Source organism: Dermochelys coriacea, chromosome 15, assembly GCF_009764565.3.
Source record: "Dermochelys coriacea isolate rDerCor1 chromosome 15, rDerCor1.pri.v4, whole genome shotgun sequence".
NCBI classification, from domain to species: domain Eukaryota; kingdom Metazoa; phylum Chordata; order Testudines; family Dermochelyidae; genus Dermochelys; species Dermochelys coriacea.
In genome coordinates, this window is record NC_050082.1 from 19,011,593 (window position 1) to 19,033,872 (window position 22,280).

The 22,280-nt window shown below is 41.7% G+C and overlaps 1 long non-coding RNA gene across 1 annotated transcript; it reads right to left on the reverse strand.

The window, feature by feature from the left end:
* Positions 1-142: 142 nt before the first annotated feature.
* Positions 143-21,790, reverse strand: LOC122456759. The gene is made up of 3 exons (XR_006275798.1): positions 21,224-21,790; positions 15,885-15,895; positions 143-155 (listed from the first exon to the last, which is right to left on the reverse strand). It is a non-coding gene; the product is annotated as an uncharacterized LOC122456759 (long non-coding RNA).
* Positions 21,791-22,280: the final 490 nt, after the last annotated feature.

Here is a 22,280-nt window from a genome sequence, read left to right on the forward strand (position 1 = left end):
CCCAAAAGCTGTTAAATAGCCTCCACTGCTCAAAAATATAAAGTTGATGATGCTTTGATATTTGCACCAGCCTTACCAAAATCCCTTCTAGTTCTTCAATCATTTGCTCTTTATCAAAATATCATCTGTTAAAGCTTCTCCCCCTATGGGAAGGACTTCTTGATCTCACGTATTCTGCAAGGTATACCCTGTTGTGTGTCTTTTTCCAGCTTTCCTTCTTGGTTTCCATTATAATAATGAAAAACTACAAAGCATGATTGGTTTCCATAAAATCACAGAGCAGCAAACTTTCTTCAGACTCTCCAAGTTTGTAGAAGAGCTTTTTCACTGTACTTATTCTAGTTTAAAGTCTAGTGATTGGTTAGCATAGTATTCTATGGACTATTTTTTTCCTCCAGTTGCAAATCAGGAATGTGTGTTTGTTTGTTGGTTTATTTTTAATTCCTCCAGCATTTGTTTTTGAAGCAAGAGTAATTAAAAGTCTGGAGGCAGGTTAGGAAAACAACTCAGCTTAATAAAATGAGCTTCACCGAGTAGAGAGGAAGTACTGAGAGCTTTTCCAGAAATCTTCCCAGGGGACATTATGGGGTGGGATAGCTCAGTGGTTTGAGCATTGGCCTGCTAAACCCAGGGCTGTAAGTTCAATCCTTGAGGGGGGCTGTTTAGGGATCTGGGGCAAAAAATGGGTATTGGTCCTGCTTTGCGCAGGGGGTTGGACAAATGACCTTCTGAGGTCCCTTCTAACCCTGATATTCTATGATATAGAGTGACAACACATTCCCCAATGAAACACCATATTAAAAAGCATTATGTTGTCATTTTCTGGGTGTCACACACACCACATATGTTTGCACAATCTATTTTTATGCCAAAAATTATAGAACGGCAAAAAAATTGCTTATTTGAAAATGCACTGAGCAGCTGATTGTCTACGCACAGGAGGGGGTGATTTCTGTAATGAACTCTGAAGTGCATTCCTGTTTTGTCTGATTTAATTGAAGCAAGGGTTTGTTTTTCAGGGTAAATCAGCAAGGGGCATTTTTATTTACTGATTGCTAATTCTTCAGGGCTGTAGAGGTGTAACAAGAGACAACTCTTCAGTCATCCTCTGTCTCTCCCCTTCGTCCAATCGCCAGCTCTTTTCCCATCCCATAAGCTTGCTGCTTATTCATATTCTTACCGGACAAAGTTCAGATGTGTTTGTTTGAGTATATATCTCCCGATCGTGAAAAATCTCTCAGTTCCACCAAAACAAGGATTGCCATGTAGTAACTATGCCACAGAAAAAATTGCCAACATACTCTGGGCTTCTCTGAGAGAACAGGTATTATAGGCATGCCATTGCTGTCTGTCTGCTGTGCTTCCCAACTCCATATCTGTGAGCAAGCAAGGGGATGTCACTGCGCAAGAGCCATGCCCTCTCCAAGCATGCTGAGGGGAAGGACAATGTGCTTGGATCTTGCTCAAAGTCATTCAAATGTGAGTCTTCCTGACTTTTGTATAATTGGTTTGGTAAAGGAATGAAATCACTCCTCATTGGCTGACTTGGTTACTAGGGTGGTAGACAACCACACATGCCATAAATATGCCTGCAAAGGTTTGAGAATCTAGACAGTTTGGAGCTAATTGAAAAACTCTGTGGTGAAATTCATGTCTTCAAAAGAAAACACCATCCGCCCTCGTTCTCATGCGCACACAGAAAATGCCTAAGCCCATAGATTTTCAGCTGAAGCAACCATTGCATACCAGGCTCCCCTCCTGCCCCAGAAGTTCTCTAATCCTTGGGAGACCCATTTCAGACCAGAAGCTTGAAATTTTTGATCAAGAGTGTCTTCTGGCTCCCAGTCCATACAGAAATTGGAAAGTTGAGGGCCTAGCACAAGGAGCACACAGTATTCTAGCTTGGGTTACCCCTTCCCTTACCTCCTTTAAAGATTTTCACAGAGGGATCCTCCTCACACCACTTCTTTATCCCCACACTCTGACTTTAGTTATGGAAAGGTCTACAAGTGCCCTGGGTAGGCCTGTCTGATTTACTAGTAATGCCCAAACAGAAATAATCATCTCTTTTTTTCACACAGCACAGGACAGGGGACCTGCGTGTCTAAAAGGATGTGAAACCTGGCTACAGAAAGCTATTTACAATGTCTCTTTCAAACCACAAGCTCACATGAAGCCTTGGGTACCTGCTGCTCATGTCTGCCTTCATCTCCAGTCAGTCCAGACCAGCAGGCTGCCTACAGTCCAATTGGGGCCACCCATTTCTATTCATGCAGACGTGCTTTTATAGACAAAGTTCACTAGAAACTGGGAGGGAGGGGAGAAACAGCAACACATGGTTATTAGTCTTTTATAGGATTCAAAAGCTGTTTGGCTTGTGGCCTCAGTCATTTACTAGAGTTGGCTCCTTTGCAGAATAATAGCGTGATACACTTCTAATACAATTTTAGTAGCAAAATTCAATTTAAAAAGCATTCCTGGTTATGAAATACATTTGCAAAATTCAATAGGCAAATAGTGGCACGGAGCCACCAATACTCAGCGTGGACCAAAAACTGTACCATTAAATTGACATTACTTCCTTACAGGACGGCTCATGCTGCAAGGACGCTTGAACAGAAGTCAGGAAAGAACTAACAAGAAGCAAGCCAAACCGTGCATACAGCTTGTCACCAGCTCAGAAGGACACTGCAGATAAAAGTATTTGTTTCAGAGTTTGAGGTAAAGGATAAACTTCTTCTTTGAAGGGATTCTGCAAATCGCCTTTCCGAAACATCTGTCATAAATCGGAGGACTACAGATATACATGTGAGTGGCGCATAATAGCTGGCCTCAAGCATGTAGCAATTAGACAAGGCCATTACCAGCCATCTCAGTGGCTTGGGGGCAGCTTCAGAATCAGAGACCACTTTCCTGGGCCCTCTCCAGATGGCCATTATGACATTTCTAGATGGGAACCTGGCCTCCACATCCTTGAAAGCGATCCACAGGCTAGTTCTCTGGCATGTTTAGCCATGTGTCCAGCTGTCAGATGGCATTTTGCCCTCTCACCAAGTGGTGTCCCAGGGTAACTCTGATAACTGAGAGTAGGTTTAAAACACAGACTGCTAGATGAGAGCCGCATTTATAGTTGCCTGACTCTTTCCATTATAAGATCCTGTATTCAGGTGCTTAGAATTTTGCCACGTTTTTAACTGGGCTGACATTTTTCATGCTGGATATCTGCCTTAGGCAGGCATGAGGCTAAGCCCCTCCCCTGGGGAGGCTTTGGGCCTTTTGGGGAGTGGGGCTAAGCCCCCCCCAACCCTTCATGTAGAGACAGGGCCCCATTGGGAGCAGAGCTAACCCCTCCCCCCCCACCACCACCCTGTCCATGGGGAAGTAGTTCCCTCTTGTGGGGTGGAGCTAATCTCTCACCCCCTCTATGGGAGGCTGCCACCCCTTTAACACCATGGTGTCTTTAAAAATCAGTTCAATCTAATCTGGTTTTACAGACACTAAAAATCATATGTATTGTTTTGCATGGTAGCACTATCCAGGTAAGGTTTCAGCTGAAGGAGAAATATGAAGTTAAGAAGAATAGTGCGATAAAATGACTCATAATCCCTAAAATAAATTCAAATGTAGTCTAAGAATGACATTGACATTTCAGTGAGTTATTAATATATGGGCACGTTGAAAAGATCAGAGCCGAGTTAAGGTTATGTGGGTGCCTTCACTGGGCATTTCCACACTTCAATATGTTTGGATTTCTTTTAAATGTAACCTTGACTGTGAATATCCTGAATTTATAACTCCTGAGTTTGAGACAATTACAACATCCCTGTAAAATAATTTACCCTAAATTACTCAACTGTAGCTCCATTTTAACATCCATTATGTCTGGGAACATATTACTATATTATATATCTGCTTGACCTTCAGTGTGCTTTGCAAGTTTCATCTTTTTAAACAGGCTGCTGAGGAAGCAAATATTGTTTGGGGCATGATTAAGGAAAGTGAGGGATTTGATTTATTTTTGTCCTGTTTGGCTCTTTAGATTCATATGTTATGGGGCTGCTGTTTCTTCTGTTTTCATTGGTTATATTTTAAACCATGTATCGCACGCACCTAGACCGACAGGCCCCTGTTGTTATTCTATACATCTAAGTATTGCCTGATTTTGAGGGCACTGTAGCAGTACTGTGTTACCCAAGGCAGTTAGGGCTTGAACCTGCACCATTGATCTCAATGGGAGCAGGAGCAAAGCCTTTATTGTGCTTATGATACGTCTGAAGCCACAGCCATCATTTCAGCGGCCGATAAAGTAAACACGACCCTGCAGATTCTTTATTTTCTAAATGCCCTACAGAGGCAAGATGAGGTTTGCCTGGATGTGCCATGATAAAAACAGGCCCAGGCCACCCAGAGCTCAGCGGCACTCAGCTCTGCTATTTGTTTTTGATCTACGGCTGCTGCAGGTGCCCGTTACTGCTTCCTTTGTCTCTTTTGCACATGAAGGCGCATTTGCAGCTCTGTTGAGAAGGCACATGTTTCACTACCTACCCTGCCTCTGTACAATGGTGGGAACTGACGCCAGGTGTGTGAGCAGATCCCATCCTCCTCCTTTATTTAAACAGAACTTGCTGCTAGAACACTGAGCTTGGAGGACTGCAGGCTGGATGCCATTTGTGGGAAGGCTGACTTACAGAGCTAGTATGCCACAGTCTGCCTGACTGGTGAACGTGCTGCAGCAGTACTTAAGGACTGTATTTGAGATAGGGGGAGTGTCAGTAAAACCAGCCCAAGCCAGTGTTAAAAAACGAGTCAAGGAGAAAAAAAATGCATTCAGAGAACAAGTGATACCGAAAGATAGAGACTTTGATGCATTTGTTTAATAAGCAGCAAAAATGAGTACTTCCAATTAACAAAGCTCTCCCTTCATCTGCTCAGTGCACATGAAAGACAACTTTAGAATGATGACTTTTATGGCATCTGTCAATATTTTCATTTTAGCTTAACCGGGGATTTAAATTATTATTGAGTCCTGCTTTGTGAAGAGAGCAAATGTGCAAAAATTTGATTATATTGAACCTCTCACTAGATAAACAGAATACTAGCCCCAGTGGACTAATTCCATTAAGAATTGAACTATCCATCTTGAAGTTGCTCATGAATACAAAGAGCCTTTGCTAGCATTACTGGGCCTGCAAAACAACTTGTATATTTGTGTGTCAGATAATAAAAGCGGACTTTATTTAGAAAGATATTAAAAAAGTTGTAATAATCTATTTAAAAACTTCATTGTTATTCTGAATATGTTGCTTTCCTTTATTTGATCATCTCTCTTTCTTACATTCATCTATTATCTTGAAAATGTTTTTGCTCTGAGCCTTGCATGGGTATTTTTCTTCGTAATCTTATGATCTGCAAGATTGCAACAGAGTGTCAGATGGAGAATTTTAATTCTGTCAGTGCAAGGGTCTGTTTCATAGAGGCAAAACTTGCCCTATAGAAATTGTGATCTACTTACCTGCTTTTTAATTCTACCCAATATTTTCATATAATTATTTTTTATCTTATATCTTTTATCTAAATAACATTTTACTGCTGAGGTTTTGGGATCAGTTGGGAAGGCCTGCTCAATTATTATGTTAATTAGGACTTGCTCAGTGTCAGCATAAGGTGATTGTTTTATTTTTGTTATGTGAGCTGGAAGGATAATTAATGACTATATTGAAGATCTTGAGGGGTAAAGAACCAACACTTCTTTTTTGAGAGATCTGTGTTGGAAGAGATATATCTAAAATGGCTGCTCTTACAGAGGGAGTTGCCTGTTGATTAGATATGCCTGGACCTGGAAAAAGCATCACTGAGTTTGTTTCCATATGAGAAGAAAATGTTCATACAAAGCAAACATAACAGGGCCAACTCATCAGCTGGTGTATATGAGCAAAGCTCCATTGAGGACTAATACCGTGTTTGGTCCCGCAGTACATGGGGAGATGAGATGCTCCCCAGATGATAGGAATGATAACTTCAAAAGATGAATGGGACTATAATCTATAGAGCAGTGGGTTTCAACAAGGAATGAGACCAGGAGACAGTAAGAGAGAGAGGTTCCCAGAGTCTACTTGGATATGATTTCAGTTAGTGCATGCCACACTCTTTGTCCAGATGTGGTTGTATTCACCTGTCTTTCATGCTATGATTTTTCTCTCCTTCTGTCTAATCACCCATTGTTAAAATAATCTGGAGCTGTTAGTTATAGTATTAGTTGTGGACAATTGCTGGCTAGTGCACTCATGCTAAGAGCCAGACCCCAGTGGCTCAGTAGGTGGGCTGGAAACTCAGGAGACGCCTAGGGGAGGGTTATGTTTGTTTCAGATACAAAGCTGTGGGCTGGCTCCTACTAAAGATAAGGATTAGCCATCAAGTGGACAGGAATGTGGCACAAATACATCTGAATCAAAGAGGAAATAAGTTTTATCCACCAAGTTCATACATATATGTTCCCGTTGTTCCATGAACTCTGCTGGCAAACATGTTGATGTAGCTGTTTCTCCCTGCAGTTTCTAGCACCCTCGGGGGATAGTCTGCAGAAATGTTTCTCGGAAGCCCTGCTCTCCTGGTGAAATCAAGCAGAAAAGCTTATTTCTGGCCAGACTAAGATACCGCACAGGCTGATCCTCACTCATTTAAATGCAAATTTACAAAGCCAGGCCACGACAGCTTACACATGCATGCACCCATCTCACAAAATGCAACCCCACTATACATAAGGTAGACTTGGGACACCAAGAACGAAACTGCATCAGTCCTGCGGCTACATTGAAGGGGTCATCAAGAGGAGAAAACTCCCTCATCCACTAAGTAGCTGAATTTCTGCCATCTCTCTCTGTAGCTGCTACTTCTCTGCTGATAGTTCCGCTGTTCCCTGACTCTGGAGGGAAAGACCAGGAATGTGTCTGGAAGAAAGGCATGCTCACTGCAATTCAGGTAGTCCAATCCCAGGGCAGGAGAGAGGGACAAGATTCAGAGTACAATAGTACATTTAGTTGCAGTATATTATTCAGTCATTAGATGTCTCCGTGTGCCATATAGAATTTCAGCCAGGGTGTGGGCCATAGTGAATAAGGAAGATAAAGCTAGAACTCAAGCAATGTTGAAGGCTGCTTCTTTGTCTGCAGTTGTGGCTGGGTTTTGTTTAATCAATGCCTCCTGTTTCAGAAGAACTGTGACTTCAGATATCACAATGCAAACTGATGCATGGAGAAGTCTATCACCCAGGAGCTGAGTTAGGATTTTTGGCTATCTACTTGTCTAGAGAGTTTCAGGAGTCACTCTGTTAGTTTGGTAGATATGTAATATTATTTTTGTAATTAAAATTCAGAAATGATAGGAATTAAAAGTAAAGATGCCTGTTCTTCATTCAGTGGATCCCATAAGTGTGAGCTGCTCCTCTACTGTGGGAGCAAATACCCCAAAGCACCTAAAGCAGAAATTTTGGAGAACTCACCATCATCTGAAGAGCAATCAAAGAATCATAGAAATATATGCCTGGAAGGAATTTCAAGAGAGCATGTAGGACATCTGCCCACACTGAGACAGAACCAAATATACCTTGACCATCACTGTTGGTGATCGAGACAAGCTTTCGAACCACACAGATCTCCTATTCAGGTTCAGACACGTCTCTCTCTCCAACAGAAGTTGGTCCAGTAAAAGATATTACCTTGCCCACTTTCTCTAATATCCTGGGATGGACACAGCTACCATTACGCCGCATAGACCATCACTGACCGGTGTTTGTCAAACCTGTTCTTCAAAATTTCCAGTGCCACGGATTTCACAACCTTCCTTGGAAGCCTATTCCAGGGTTTAACTATCCTTATAGTTGGAAAGTTTTTTTTCTTCGTGTCTAACCTACATCTCCCTCATGGCTGTTAAGCTGATTACTTCTTGTCCTACCTCCAGTGGACATGGAGAAGAATTGATCATTGTCTTCTTTATAACAGCCCTTGCATATTTGAAGACTGTTAACATGTCCCTTCTCAATAAATAGCATGTGGATTTGTTGCCATTTCTTACACAAATGACCATTAAACAGTTTTCTTTTCATGTTTAAAGTTAGCTATCTGTTCTGCTGCTGTTCTCACATATAGAAAGCATTTATTCTGTAATTCACAAAAGTAAATTGTGTTGCCTCTTCAAAATTTGGAGAGATGTCTACTTGGAATCATCTATAACTGCACAAGTTACATTAGTGGTGTTGGGATTTAAACAAAAGTCCTTTCTTTAAGTGAAAGATATATTCTTTCTTAGATTGTATTCCCAGCATTCTGGAGAAGGCTTAGCTAAGATCCCCATGGACTTTATAAACTCAGTATAAAACAAATTTCTCTAAAAAATTCTTTAATGAGCTTATTTTTTTTATTCTCAAAATACCTTTATCTACTTGAATTAAAGTGTCTAAATTAATGGCAAATGTAACAGAGTGAAAGCCAGAAACAAACTCCACAGCAGCTGTGGCAATTGTGTCCTTAGCTCTGGAACAAACTTAGAGAAGAGGAATGAACTTAGAGAAGAGGGGGGTTTTTTGTTTTATTTAAATTGTCTTAATGAAAGATGCAGGGCATGCAGTCTTTGTTACCTTTTTGCGGGTGCAAATGCTCAGAATGGGACATGCAAGTCACATGAGTGGGCAAAATGCATCTGTAGCTTGCACCCTCACAAAAAAAGCAGCAGCACCATCTGAAAATTTACTCCCATTTTTTCATGTTATCCTATTAGTGTATATATGAAGTTAAAATAATTGTAAGGAATGGAACCCTGGGCTTAAAAGTCCTTGTTAGAGAAAGTAACATAACCTCCTTAAATGGTGGCAAATCTGATATCCCACCAAATGATCAATGAGAGAAGAACTGCTGGAAATTACTTGATTGTATTGCGCTGTCCTGTTTGCACGGGTTATCCCCCTTCCTCTCCTCACGCACACATTGTGTGACCAAAAAGCACCACTGAAAATGGCAAAATAGTGTCTACATTACCAGTTCCACAAACCCACGCTTCATATTTTTCAAAATCTAATTTCTTTTTATAATTGTATGCCATGCTCCGGTACCGCTGGTAATGCGTTATTTTAGCCAGGTACCTTTGTTAAAAAATATTGTGTGATTGTTGTCAGCATGGGTGTTCCCAGATATGGCTGGTAAATTCATGTCTTGAGTCATTTTAAGTCAGGGAACGAGCAGTATGCTAACAAAGCTGGGGAAAGCCGTGTTTCTGTGTTCATGTGAAGTCAAGCCAGGTTGTTATACTAAAAAGTGATGTGCTCTTTCATGTGATGTGATAGTGATGTGCTTTTAAAGTCACCCTGAGAAGGAGTTTGACATTTGTTAAATGATAGCTTTTTGATGCTGATAAAAATGCACATTCTATCCTCTGATACGGCCCACTGTACCTGTGGGAGACCCGCAGTTCTGGCTAAAACAATTGATTCGAAGGATGTAAGTAAACTAGGTTTCTGTGAGGTGGGGAGAGGGGTTTTCATTTTAGTTTAAACCGCTCCCTGTTGAGTACTCCCACCAGGTGGAGTGTGCTTTCTAAAGTCGTTAATGTGGATCAAAGGATAATTAGGCCTTGTCAAGCCAGAAGGGGGGTTTGATTAATCTAACTGTACAGCTTCCTTTTATCTCATACTATTAACTGCCTGTAGATTCAGCCTGGTGTGCTCAGGTTTTAAGAGACCGCTTTCACATCTCCCTTCTCACGAGAAGCATCCACTAGACATGGAGGCAAAACCGAATCCTGCAGTTCTTTTCTTTCTTGCCTTTGCCAGAGAAGGACTGAGGAACTCCCCTAGATAGTGGAGCATTGGCAGAGCTGCAGAAGGTCACTGAACATGCTGTGGTCACCAATCTATGGTCAATGTTTACTCGCAGCTAGCCACAGATTCTGGGAGACTCCAGTTATTTCCTCTTCCCAACATAGGAAAATAAGGTTCTATGTTAGATATCACTGTGTGACAGTTGTTAGCAAATCCTCATCTTTGGTGGTTTCCACTTATACTGGAGAACATGTGCAACAGTTGCACCTTGTTACACGATAGGCTGTTGATTAGCTTTGCATCCAAATCCAGCTCCTCCATTTATTCAATACCAGTTATGCCTGCTTCACGTTATTGATAGAGGAAATTCTGAATTTGAATCCTGACTAGCCCAGTCACCCCACTGTGGCAGAGGGTACCCTCTGGGGGCAAGTCACTCCTTGCCCTGCAAGGTTGGGGATTTGCAAGTGGGGAAGGGATGCTCCTGGAGGTGAAAGTGGGGAGGGGAATGCATAATCTCTGCTCCTAAAACAACATGGAACCTCCCCTGCGTGAACACTCTCCACACACACACACACACACACACACACACACACACACACACCCCTTTAAATGGGGTGTGTCAGGCAACATCAGGTTGCAAAACCCCTGGGAGCCTGGCTCCATTTGGACTGCACTGCCAGCGAGCTGGGAAAAGCAGCAAGGGCCCCTGGAGGTAATATAGGGGGAAAGGACCCCTTTGTACTCAGCCATAGGCATCTAGCAGATCCATGAACTGTGTGGTTTGGGGGCTAGATTTGCTGCTTCTTTCACAGCACAAAGCCCTTCTGCCCCCAGGGAAAAATTTGTTGACGCTCTGCCCTAGCAACCTCATGGTGTTCTCCTCCTCTGCCCTCTACTGTGGAGTCTTCTCAAGTAGGGAGTTATCTGGATCAGACCTAATTTGTAGAAAACTTAATGCATGTGAAATATTTTAATCCCCCACAAAATCAGGCTTCTTCCTCTATAATTTCTTTGTCCTACCTTGATTCTAACAACACAATACAAACACTAATGTTACACAAGGAGCCTCGCTGGGAATGTGAGCTAGAATCTATTTTGGAGATTGGGGAATCAGGAAGAAAAGGCTCTCCAGCCTGGACTTACCTGTGGATTTATTAAAGGAACTGGACGATTTGATTACGTGTAACAGGGACGGGCCAAACCAAAACTCATGCTCAGAGTTTTGTGCACATATAAATCTATATCTGAACCTTGTGGCTGGGGCCTACTTCTAACCCATAATAGTATCTGTGGGTTGTGTGATCAGAATTCCTGCTTCAGAGCATCAGCTGATTGCCACAAGAGTCAAAAGGAATTTCCCACTTCCAGGTTCCTCTGCGGTGCATCGTGCCACTGACCAGATTTTTAATGGCTGTGGTTGAAGGGGAGAGGTTTGCCTTTCTCTTAAGCATCTGGCCTAGGCTACTGCAGAGATCAGGATACAGAACTAGCTGGCCTATTGGTCTGCCAAATCCTGTAGCCTCTTGTACGGCAGTGCAATCAGAGAGGCAGAGGTTTCTTTAAAGTACCCTTTCATTCAAAAGCAATAATTCACTGGTCAACCCTCTTCATTTGTTATAGTCACTGATTAATCTGACTGGGGCTTCAAGCAACACAGAACTGGACTTGAGCAACATGCACCCTTGACTTCATACCACACTAAGTGCAATGAATTCCTTGAAGGAGGAAAGTATTCATAATTTGGTGTCTTTCAAAACACATATATTAATAATTCCCATGGCAAGTTCTGAAAAGACAGGAGGATTCACTAAAAATGGCTAGGCTCTGTTTCATCAGGCATCGGTCCTATCTCTGAAATCTGGATTGCAATGAGGATGTGCAAATATCAATTACATACTGCATATTTTTAACCCTCTGAATGCTCTCCAGGATAGCTATATAGATGTCAAACACTACGGCTGTCTGTTCATAGGGACTTCTGTCACTCAGCTGCAAATTAGACTTGTATATCTAATCAAAAGCCAGGGAATTCAAATTCAACTAAGTCTGTCAAAACTCCCGATTCTGGGAGATAGTGCATTGTTGTATGTGGTTTAGGTACACAAAACACTTGGCAGACATTTTCTGATTCCATCTTAACAAATCCTTTGTGAGCTCAAAATTCTGATACATCTTTCCAAATTGTTCAACCCAACAATATGGATATCTGCTGGAATCTGCAGATATTTTCATCTATTGTAGGGTATGCAGCTGAAATCTATAATAAGCTTGTGGGAAATGCGTCCATGTCAGATACCCAATATCGAACCTAAGAATGCCTGGACTTTAGGGATCTCTTCTATTTTTTACAGAAAGATGTTGAAAACTCATGTCTAGAGCCCAAATCAAACAATGAATTAGACTCAAGACTGAACAGTGACAGTCAGAAACAAAATTGATAGTAAAGCCACTCAAGGAATTACAAAGAATGGTTACAGAACATTACCTTTGTCTGAGGGTGTTTGGGTATTCAGATCTTACGGCAGCATTCTATGCTCTCTAGGGGCCTGGTCTCAGAAATGCTCGTGCCAACCACTCCAGTTTATGTCAGTGGCAATTGTAGATGCTCAGCACCTCTAAAAAACCAGGTCCTGATTCTCTACTTACTTGCACTTGAGTAAACCAGGCATCATTTCATGAAAGTCAAGCGAGTTGTGCTGGTGTACAAAACAATAATTAAGAGGAGAAACAGGGCATTGTTGGTTTTTACACCACTCCATTGGCTGTTGTATCTGAGGGCTGATTTATGCACAAATTGTACCAGTGTAACGAAATCAGTTGTGAAATTAAATTAGTTAAATTAGTGCAGCCCCCTTGTGTGGCCCCTCTTAAATCACTTCATGATTGTCTAAAATTGATCTGGCTTTGTTTGATTTGTTAACTAATTCAGCTAGATCGATTTTAGCCACTCTACAACTGAGTTAGCAATGCCCCCACAATTGGGGCTAGTTCTGTGCATAGTCCAAACGTAAGCACCTAATTGTCTCTGCATGTGGAGAGCATGGGTCTGATCCTCCACTGCCTTGCGCCTTGTGTTTACACCTGTGCAAAGTGAATGCAAAGTGGAAACGCAGCACTATCGTATCTGAATGCTCTGCTCTCTTATACTGGTAGTAATATTTTGTAAGCGCTTCGCACAGGTGTGTGATGGCAAAAGGTGCAAGTGGTGGAGAATCAGGCACAGTTACTCCAAGTCAGTTATTTCCTAAATATGGAGACCTTTCTCTGAAACAGGGTGGTTTATACTCTTGGCACATCAATGAGCAGATCTCTGATTTCCTGCTTAACCAACAGGAACCTCAGCTATTTTAAAGAAAAACCATCATTGGTTAACAGAGTCCCATCAGCTAGACCTTTCACATATTGCTTAGTGATTTTAAAATAGCTGACTTTTTTCCAATGTACCATGAACAAGGACATACTTTCAGTTATAATTATTTTTATTTTGGAGTAAGAAGAAAGAACAAATGCTTAGAAATGTGAAGATGCAGTATGCAGAAAATAGTGGCATAAGTTACATAGCTAGATACCCCTGAGTAACAATGCCCAGCAGTAATATTTACAAAGTGCTATCCAAACGTTAGCAAATTAATCTGGCATAGATAGCGAGAATTGCCTCCATTTTGCTGATGAGGAAACTCATGGCCACACAACAATTCAGTTATCAAAGTCAAAGACTAAATTGAGTGCCTGGCTCCTAGCCATGGGCACCATCCACTTGACTATCTTTCCTCCATGGAATGGAGGAGCATGGAAGATGGTGTATTAAGCCTTGTTCTTCAAGGTTTAAACCATCCTCTAGCTATTAGAGACCAGTCTGAGTCCCATCACTGGAGGTTTTTAAGAACAGGGTAGAGTAGGTATGCTTGTTAAGAACATAGAATGTAAGAAAGGCCATACTGGGTCAGACCAAAGGTCCATCCAGCCCAGTATCCTGTCTACCGACAGTGGCCAATGCCAGGTGCCACAGAGGGAGTGAACCTAACAGGTAATGATCAAGTGATCTCTCTCCTGCCATCCATCTCCACCCTCTGACAAACAGAGGCTAGGGACACCATTCCTTACCCATCCTGGCTAATAGCCATTAATGGACTTAACCTCCATATATTTATCCAGTTCTCTTTTAAATCCTGTTATAGTCCTAGCCTTCACAACCTCCTTAGGCAAGGAGCTCCACAGGTTGACTGTGAGCTGAGTAAAGAAGAACTTCCTTTTATTTGTTTTAAACCTGCTACCCATTAATTTCATTTGGTGGCCCCTAGTTCTTATATTATGGGAACAAGTAAATAACTTTTCCTTATTCACTTTCTCCACATCATGCATGATTTTATATACCTCTATCATATCCCCCCTTAGTCTCCTCTTTTCCAAGCTGAAAAGTCCTAGCCTCTTTAATCTCTCCTCATATGGGACCCGTTCCAAACCCCTAATCATTTTAGTTGCCCTTTTCTGACTCTTTTCTAATGCCAGTATATCTTTTTTGAGATGAGGGAACCACATCTGTACGCAGTATTCAAGATGCGAGCGTATCATGGATTTATCTAAGGGCAATAAGATATTCTCCGTCTTATTCTCTATCCCTTTTTTAATGATTCCTAACATCCCATTTGCTTTTTTGACTGCTGCTGCACACTGCGTGGACGTCTTCAGAGAACTATCCACGATGACTCCAAGATCTTTCTCCTGATTAGTTGTAGCTAAATTAGCCCCCATCATATTGTATGTATAGTTGGGGTTATTTTTTCCAATGGGCATTACTTTACATTTATCCACATTAAATTTCATTTGCCATTTTGTTGCCCAATCACTTAGTTTTGAGAGATCTTTTTGAAGTTCCTGCCTCAGTGCAGAGGGATGGACTAGACGGCCTCTTGAGGTCCCTTCCAACTCTATATTTCTATGTTTCTATGTTTCAGATCATCCCACATCTAGCTGCAAGGATTTTATACCTTCCTCTGAAGTATCTGGTACTGGCCTCTGTTAGAGATAGGACATTGGTCTAGCTGCACCTTGGATCTGATCCCGTATAGCAATTCCTGCTTTCCTACTTTCTCCAGTATAGCAGACTTGCTTTGCCTGGGAAGGCTGCTGCATATCTGAGTATTCATAGCATGCTTATCACACCATCTGAGGTCCATCATGATATCGGAACTTCTAAACTAGCATCTAAAATGGTCAGCGAATATGCAGTACTATATTAGTCAATGTTATGTTGTATTTCTTCTTCAGTTGTGTTGCATTTCACAGGAGAAGCAACCTATTTTTCCTTTCACCAAAGAAGCAATAATGGGCAGGACCAAAGGCTGAAGGAAACCTCAAATAGATAGGGAAAGTAATATACTTTTATTACCAAAAATGCTTGAGGAACAAACCACCTCCCATCCCATTTATTTCCAAATTATATTCATAGTAACTGTTGTATCCATTTTCTGCATCTGCATCTGTGTGAGAGAAAAATTTATTGGGGCAAGGGGAAGGGAGGGGAATTACCTGGATAATAGCTTTCTAATCCTCCTTGTTTATGGCATATTTTTTGTTCAAAGTCATTACAGCATCTTGGAAGATTCTGAATATGATGCACTTATTGAATTTTAAATTAAAACTAAATTGACTGCAGTAGAGGGGGGAAATATTTCATAACACGGTAATTTTTCCTCAAGGTACAGTTGCTACATTTTATTAGAAATAAGCAATTTTCACTGTATCTCCAAAATGTAGGGAGCAGATAAATGTAAGGGAATTAATCGAAGAAAAGGGCTTTTACAAGCATTTGTACCAGGCAGTGGTTTAAAGTTTGCATGTTTTCAGCATTTCTTTTGCATTCTGGAGGCTATTTGTTAATTTTATGGAAGTAAAACAACAGATCTTGGCTTTCTGTATTGGTCAAAAGCCTCCCGTGGTGTCAGCTGAAAGGTGTTTTATGGAGCCACTTGGAGATTTTCTCTGCTTGATTTGTGTATTTGGTGGGGGAGGGACTTTTTATATATGTGAAAGGTAACAGGGTCCCAATGTTGCTGCAAAATGAATTAGCTACTAAGCAGGCAGCTCTCAACTCCAGCAGTGTCCTCTAAGCATCTTGTCTCAATCCTCTGCCAAATGGCACACTCCTGCGATATGCGGAGACGAAAATTCGATGAGGTTCACACACGACATCTTCCTTCAAGGCATGGGTGTCTATAGCAGAGTCATGCAGAGGCGGCTCTAATTTGGGATCATATACTTAAATTAGAGCCACTGAAGGGTCTACCATGGAGACACCTAGGACACTGTCCCACTTAGAAATGAGAAAATAAATCAGTGAAAATAAATGTACTTTCCTTTCAGTTCTATGTGTCATTCAAAGTTGTTAAATTAACGGAATGGCTCTTCCAGATGGAAGATAGATGCAGAGACAGGTGTTCCAGTGCCCCAAACTGAATAGTGTATGTATTCCTCAATGGAACTCCAAAGCAGTAGGCAAGAACTATTTTGAGCAGCCCAGAAACCACATCGGGGCCAGTAAGTAATGACAATATGACAATAAAAAGCAGGAGCCTAGTTGAGGGTAAACATAGGTAAATTGAATTTGCCCACTTCTTATTTGGGGAATATGGAGTTTGGATTAGTTTACCCATTTCTTTTTTTACCACTACTCCTCTACTAACGGAGGGTCCTGGACATTGTTAATCAGATGTTAGCTATTGCAGCTCAATACTTTAAAAGTCCCCTTATGTATTGAGCACGTGTAGGCCAACTTCCAGTTGCCGAGAATCAATAAACCAGTGTAAACCCATGCAAGTTAATGTAAATCTCTCTTCATATTAATCACAAACTGTTATATTTCTATGATGCAGCGATGCTGTTTATGACTAACATTTATAGAAAATTACAAGGAGGTTTTAAATAAAAGCTTTTCAGTTAAAACTCAACACATTATAACTATTTTTGACATAACTGGGAACACAGGGTCCTGGTTATTACTGTTGAATAAAAAAGCTGATAAATGGAGCTCTTCAAAAATGTACTGTACTCAGCAACATAATGACAGGTTAGACTGCCAGATGCATTTATTGATGAACAAGGTATATCTTGCTAAAACTGTGATTATGTCATTCACCAACTGAAACGTGGCTGGGTGTAGTAAAGAGTGCAAGGGTTTTTTCCCATTTAAATGAGATGAATTATGAAAGCCCCACTGAAAAGCTCACAATATTGTTTTCCTCTTCTGCTTGTTCCCTTCATATATTTGACAGCACTTTATGTGTCATCCGTTTCACTCTTTCCCCTCTAGTCAGTGTCCCCTACTGTTTGTGAGGGCTTTGCCAGAGGAGAGAAAGCCCTGTTGAAAAGTAACAAAATATGGTTGTAAAATCACAACTTGCAGGGAGATTATGGTTAGGAAAGCCCCGGCCTAGTGGTTAATCTGCCGCAGCAGCCCTGCTGAGTGGTTAGAATCTGCCACAGCCCCTCTGCCTAGTGGTTAGGGATAGGGGAACCCGGGTCCTCCCACTCCACTAGGTTCCAACCTTCTTGAGCGCCAAAGGATGGCATTTGCTACCTGTGATCCCACCAGCACTCTCCCCTTGGTCTCGTCCTATCACTCTGCCCCTCCCCGAGGTGCATCACTGCTTGTGGTTGTCCCTGGCAACCCAACCCATGGGACTCTGCAGCCTGGGGATCCCCGCTTTGTGTGGCGGTCATCCTCCTGGTGTAGTCCCTCAGTAACAGTGAGTAATAACAGCCCGTCTGCCCCGTCCACCAACGAATCCCAGTGGTGCTCCAATGCCTCCCGTTTAAGCCCCTCCTCCAAATGGAGCAGGCGGGGCTTCCCGGGCCTAGAGTTGTTCCTGTCTCCTTAGGGTGGGGTTTATCCACCCTATCACAGAGAGTCCGGGGACAAGTTTAGTAGCTGGAACTACCTTTAACTCATCTTGTGAAACTGACTAGAATTAAATTTGATAATGTCCCTTTAAGAGGATTACATTCCACTGCTGGATGGGTTTGGAATGCCGCACGCAGGAGCCATTGCAGGTGCGCGGGCAGCCTTTCTCGGTGTCACATGGCATGTGGCTCATTTTGACAGGGAGGGCCAATGGAGTAGGTGAGGCAATCTCCTGTCAGCCCTGGTTCCTCTTTTTTCTCAGCGTCTCTGTGGGTACATCAACACTGCAATAACAAAGCTGCAGCACTGAGGATCACAGCCTAGGTTGCTTGACTTGAGCTTAGGCTGCGGGGCTAAAAATAGCAGGGGAGACATTTGGGTTCGGGCTGAAACCCGGGCTCAGAGACGCTTTCTGCTTGCCAGGTTTCAGAGCTTGGATTCTGGCCCAAGCCCAAATATCTACACAGCACTTTTTAGCCCTGTACCCCAAGCCCAATGAGCCTGAGTCAGCTAGTCCAGCCCAGCCACGGCCATACTGCAGGTCTTTTATTGCAGTGTAGACATATCCTGTAAGTCATGCCCCACAGGCTCAGCCCTGAGGGACACCTGATCTATTATTTTCTGAACTGGCCTTATGTACATTGGAAATGATGAAAACTGCTATTTCAGTTATTCCATCTACATACCCTGGCATCCAAATCTCTTTCTCAAATTTAGTAGATGTGGGGATTTTTTTAATATCCTGCAGGTCACCAAATCTTTGCTCTTGATCATAATTTTGATTGTAGATGATAGGACATCATTCAACTGGTCAAAGAACCAGTGATGGGCAGGTTGACGGGGCCATATTTGCCAATAGGCCCACCCATGTGCAGACATTTTGGAGACTAATGTGCCCCAAATGAAGGGGTGTCACTTTGGAATGGTGCCAGTTACTGGCACATGGGGACACAGAAGCAATGAAAGGAGATAGCCAGACAATCTGGTCACCAAGAGAGGGGCAGGTTGGTTTGTATATGTTCATTAACTGCCTTAGTGCTGGCAGGCCTAGAGGAAGAGCTTCAGATGCCTGTTAGCTGTTCATAGCATTGACAGCTGGTGATGGAGGAGGAAGGAGAATTAAAGAAAGAAACCTGAGGGGAGGACGAAAGGCAGACCATCCACAGAAATGTGGCTCTTTGTGGGGGGAAGATATTGCAGGGTGATAGGAGCTCTGATTTTGGTCTCTGAGCTGCCCTGGACATATCATTTTAGGAGCACATTAAGGCAAAAAGGTTAGCAATATAATTTGCACTTATTATATAGGACTTTTCACCACAGGATTACAGAGCACTGTGGAATTGAGGTTGGAGAGATTAAGGGTCAGATTTTTAAAGATAATTAGGCATCTGAAGATTCAGATAGAAATCAACGGGAGTTAGGCACTGTGGTGCTTTTTTAAATCCTACTAGGCACCTATCCACATCTTTAGGCCCCTAAATACCTTTTAAGAATCTGGCTTTAAATGCCTTGCTGCAGCATCACACGGTGAGTTAGAGTCCAAGCCAGGAACTGAACCAAGTTCTTGTGACTCAGAGTTCCATAGCTAAACCTCGAGTCTCCAGTGTGTTTCTGTACAAGGATAGGGCATATTTTAGGGCGTTTAGGTATTCACTGGATTGATCTGGCCCAAAAGGAAAATAGTAGTGTGCCTTGATTCTATCGATATAAGTCTAGAGGAAAACTTATGCCTGCTTCAGAAAATGGGGACATTTTTAACACAATGCTGCAAAATCTTTAATGTAGTATCATGCTTGTACCTCAGTGGTAATTCTCAGCAATGAAATTGCTCAGCAATGAAAGCAAATTCTTTGTAATAACTTTACTACATCTTTACTTAAGTGCATCCTTATGTCACAATGTCACATAATCTTACTTTCCTTTTGATTGTATATTTACAACTTTTGTAGTTTTCAGCCTCGTATCCATAGTCCCCTTTTGAAATCTTGTCAGCAAATTAATTTATCTGGGCATAAAAATATGGAATGTAAATCTTGTCCTAGTTTCCAGCAGTCATTCAAATGCACATAGAATAGACATCCTTGTGAGAGCAAGTGGAGTACATCACGCCATCTTCTATGGAAATCAATCTTGTGCTAACAAAAGATATTGCAACTGACAGACAGGGTTGCAGAATACATAATTAAGTCCCCTGTATGTTTCAACTGTAGCCTCTCAGACATAATTAAACTTTGACCAGTTCAGTCATTTATGTATTTAAAAAATCAAACACCTCAAAGATGTTTTTTTTAAAAAAAGATGAAGTCCTCAAAATGCTCTTAACGAGAAGAAAATTCTTGCCTAGACTGTCCAGTGATAGAATTTGATATGGCACTTTACATCTTTTCCTTTCGGTTTGCATGTATTATATCCTAAGTGTAGCTAAGCATATACTATTCTTGGTAGGGAAGCTCATGGAATCAGTGAATGGAAAATACATTTTCGTTAGAAAACTAGTTTTGGGAACCACCAACTGAGCTGGAGCTACAATTGTGTTAGGGAGGTTCATGCCAGTAGATTGTAAAACTTGGAAAAACTATAGAATAAGACAAAACTTTAAGAAAAGAAAAATGTGTTTAATGGTGTACAATAGATTCAGAATTAAAGATGAACCTGAGGTACAAACTTCAGAACCAGATCCAAATATTTGCAAATTGAGGGATGTTCATACCTGGGGTTTTGGTTCATATCCATCTCTACATAGAATAATGAAAGATAAAGATAGAGTAGTCTAGGCCATTGTTCTACTGGTGCAGGATTGCATACTACAATATCATTTCTAATATTTTGTCCAATATAGTTTTAAATATCTCAAGGGATACTTACACACCATAATAGATCTCAGTCTTGGGGGTGGAAGTTTTTCTGGATCATGCTCACATTTTCCTTTTTGGAATTGTATCCCATTATTTGTAACTTTGTGCAATTCCTCTCCTTTCTTAGCATTTGCATAATAATCTTTAAAACAAGGTATTGATGTATCAACAGTAGCAAAGGTGATACTCTGGTACTGTTACTCTTTAACAGTTCCTTGGTTCTTTTTTATGTTTTGGTCTTTTTAAGAAGAAGATAGGTTTAATGATGAACATTACAGTAAGCAGTACATTGTTAATAATGGATGTGAGAGTTCACTAAAAATAATTTGCTGGGGACAACATTAAGCACAAATGTGGATTCCGTCATAATTTAGCCTAAACTGATGTCCACTTGCATCTGCTCTCTGTATTTCAAATTAATCCTGGTGCTAGTGTTATCCAGAGTTCTTTCAACCCAAAGCTCTTGGTAACTTTTACTCTGTGCGAGATGGTGTCAAGAAATAAAAAAGGGGAGACACGGCCGTCCCACCGATAGATGGCTGGCACAAACAGGACAACACAAGAGTGCTTTCACTTAAAGCTAAACTTTACTTAATTTCAAGCACTTACACATGTCCGCAACAGGTTAGTAAAACACCCCAAACCCTTGATAATTACCGAAGTTGAGTGTGGCTCTCGAGTGGCACAGCGGCAGCCCATCTGCTGGTGGGGAACACTAGATGCATCCAGAGGGACAGTCCAGTCCTGAAGAGTCCCCTACCTCCAACTCTTCCCCCTTATTTTATACATTAGTAAAACAATGACATGTCCTTTAAAGAAAACTTGTTAAGCTAGCGTTTCAATGGTCAAGCAAGAGGTATTCTTCTGATTATTGATTAACCAGGTGTGGTTTTTCCCGAGTTTGCAGCCTTGAGACCCTGTTAGACACATTTCTGAGGGCACATCCTTTCTTCTAAAATGCATGTATCAGCAACTTCAACACACTTTTTATCAGGAAGGATGTGAGGTCAAGCTGCCCTTTCTGTGGCACTCAAAACTCCGTCCCATCCTGCCTTGGTCAAGCTGAGCTTGCTACATGGCCACTTTAAGGCCTGCTGACTTGGCTGCTTTTAGCAATAATCCCTAGTAGTTTCAGGCACTTTACTGGTTTGCCGAAACCTCCCTGTACACTAGCACATAGTACTTGGAGCTGGAGGAATTAGATAAATCCTGTCATAGTGTGGGGGAAAAAGGATATAAGCACTATTGAGAGAAGGATGGTAACACAGTTGCACCAAGAAAAAATTACCATTACGTCTTTTGTACAGTTTCTCAGAATGGTTTTGTTCATTCAATTGATTCATTTTTTCAGTTATACCCACGTTTGATAATCCCATTCAGAACCATATCTATTCAGGGCTCTTATTCTGCAATTTCCTCCCCTTTTTTCCTGCTATCATCCCATTGCAGTACAACTGTATTTGCAGAGGACTGCCAATACTGTCACATAAAGCCATGGGATGCCTTCCCTTACTGTTCTCCTGGAGAAACTTTATGGTGATGAAAGGTGTCACAATGACAGCAGTGAAGATGGACCTCTCTCTAAAGAACAGATACAGCATGGGATGTGGAACATAAACATCTCCATACTGCCCCACAAATGTGGCTTAACCCTCACCTGGAGGGGTTGGTCACTTTGTGGCATCTGAGGGAAACAACCATCCAATCATTAAGC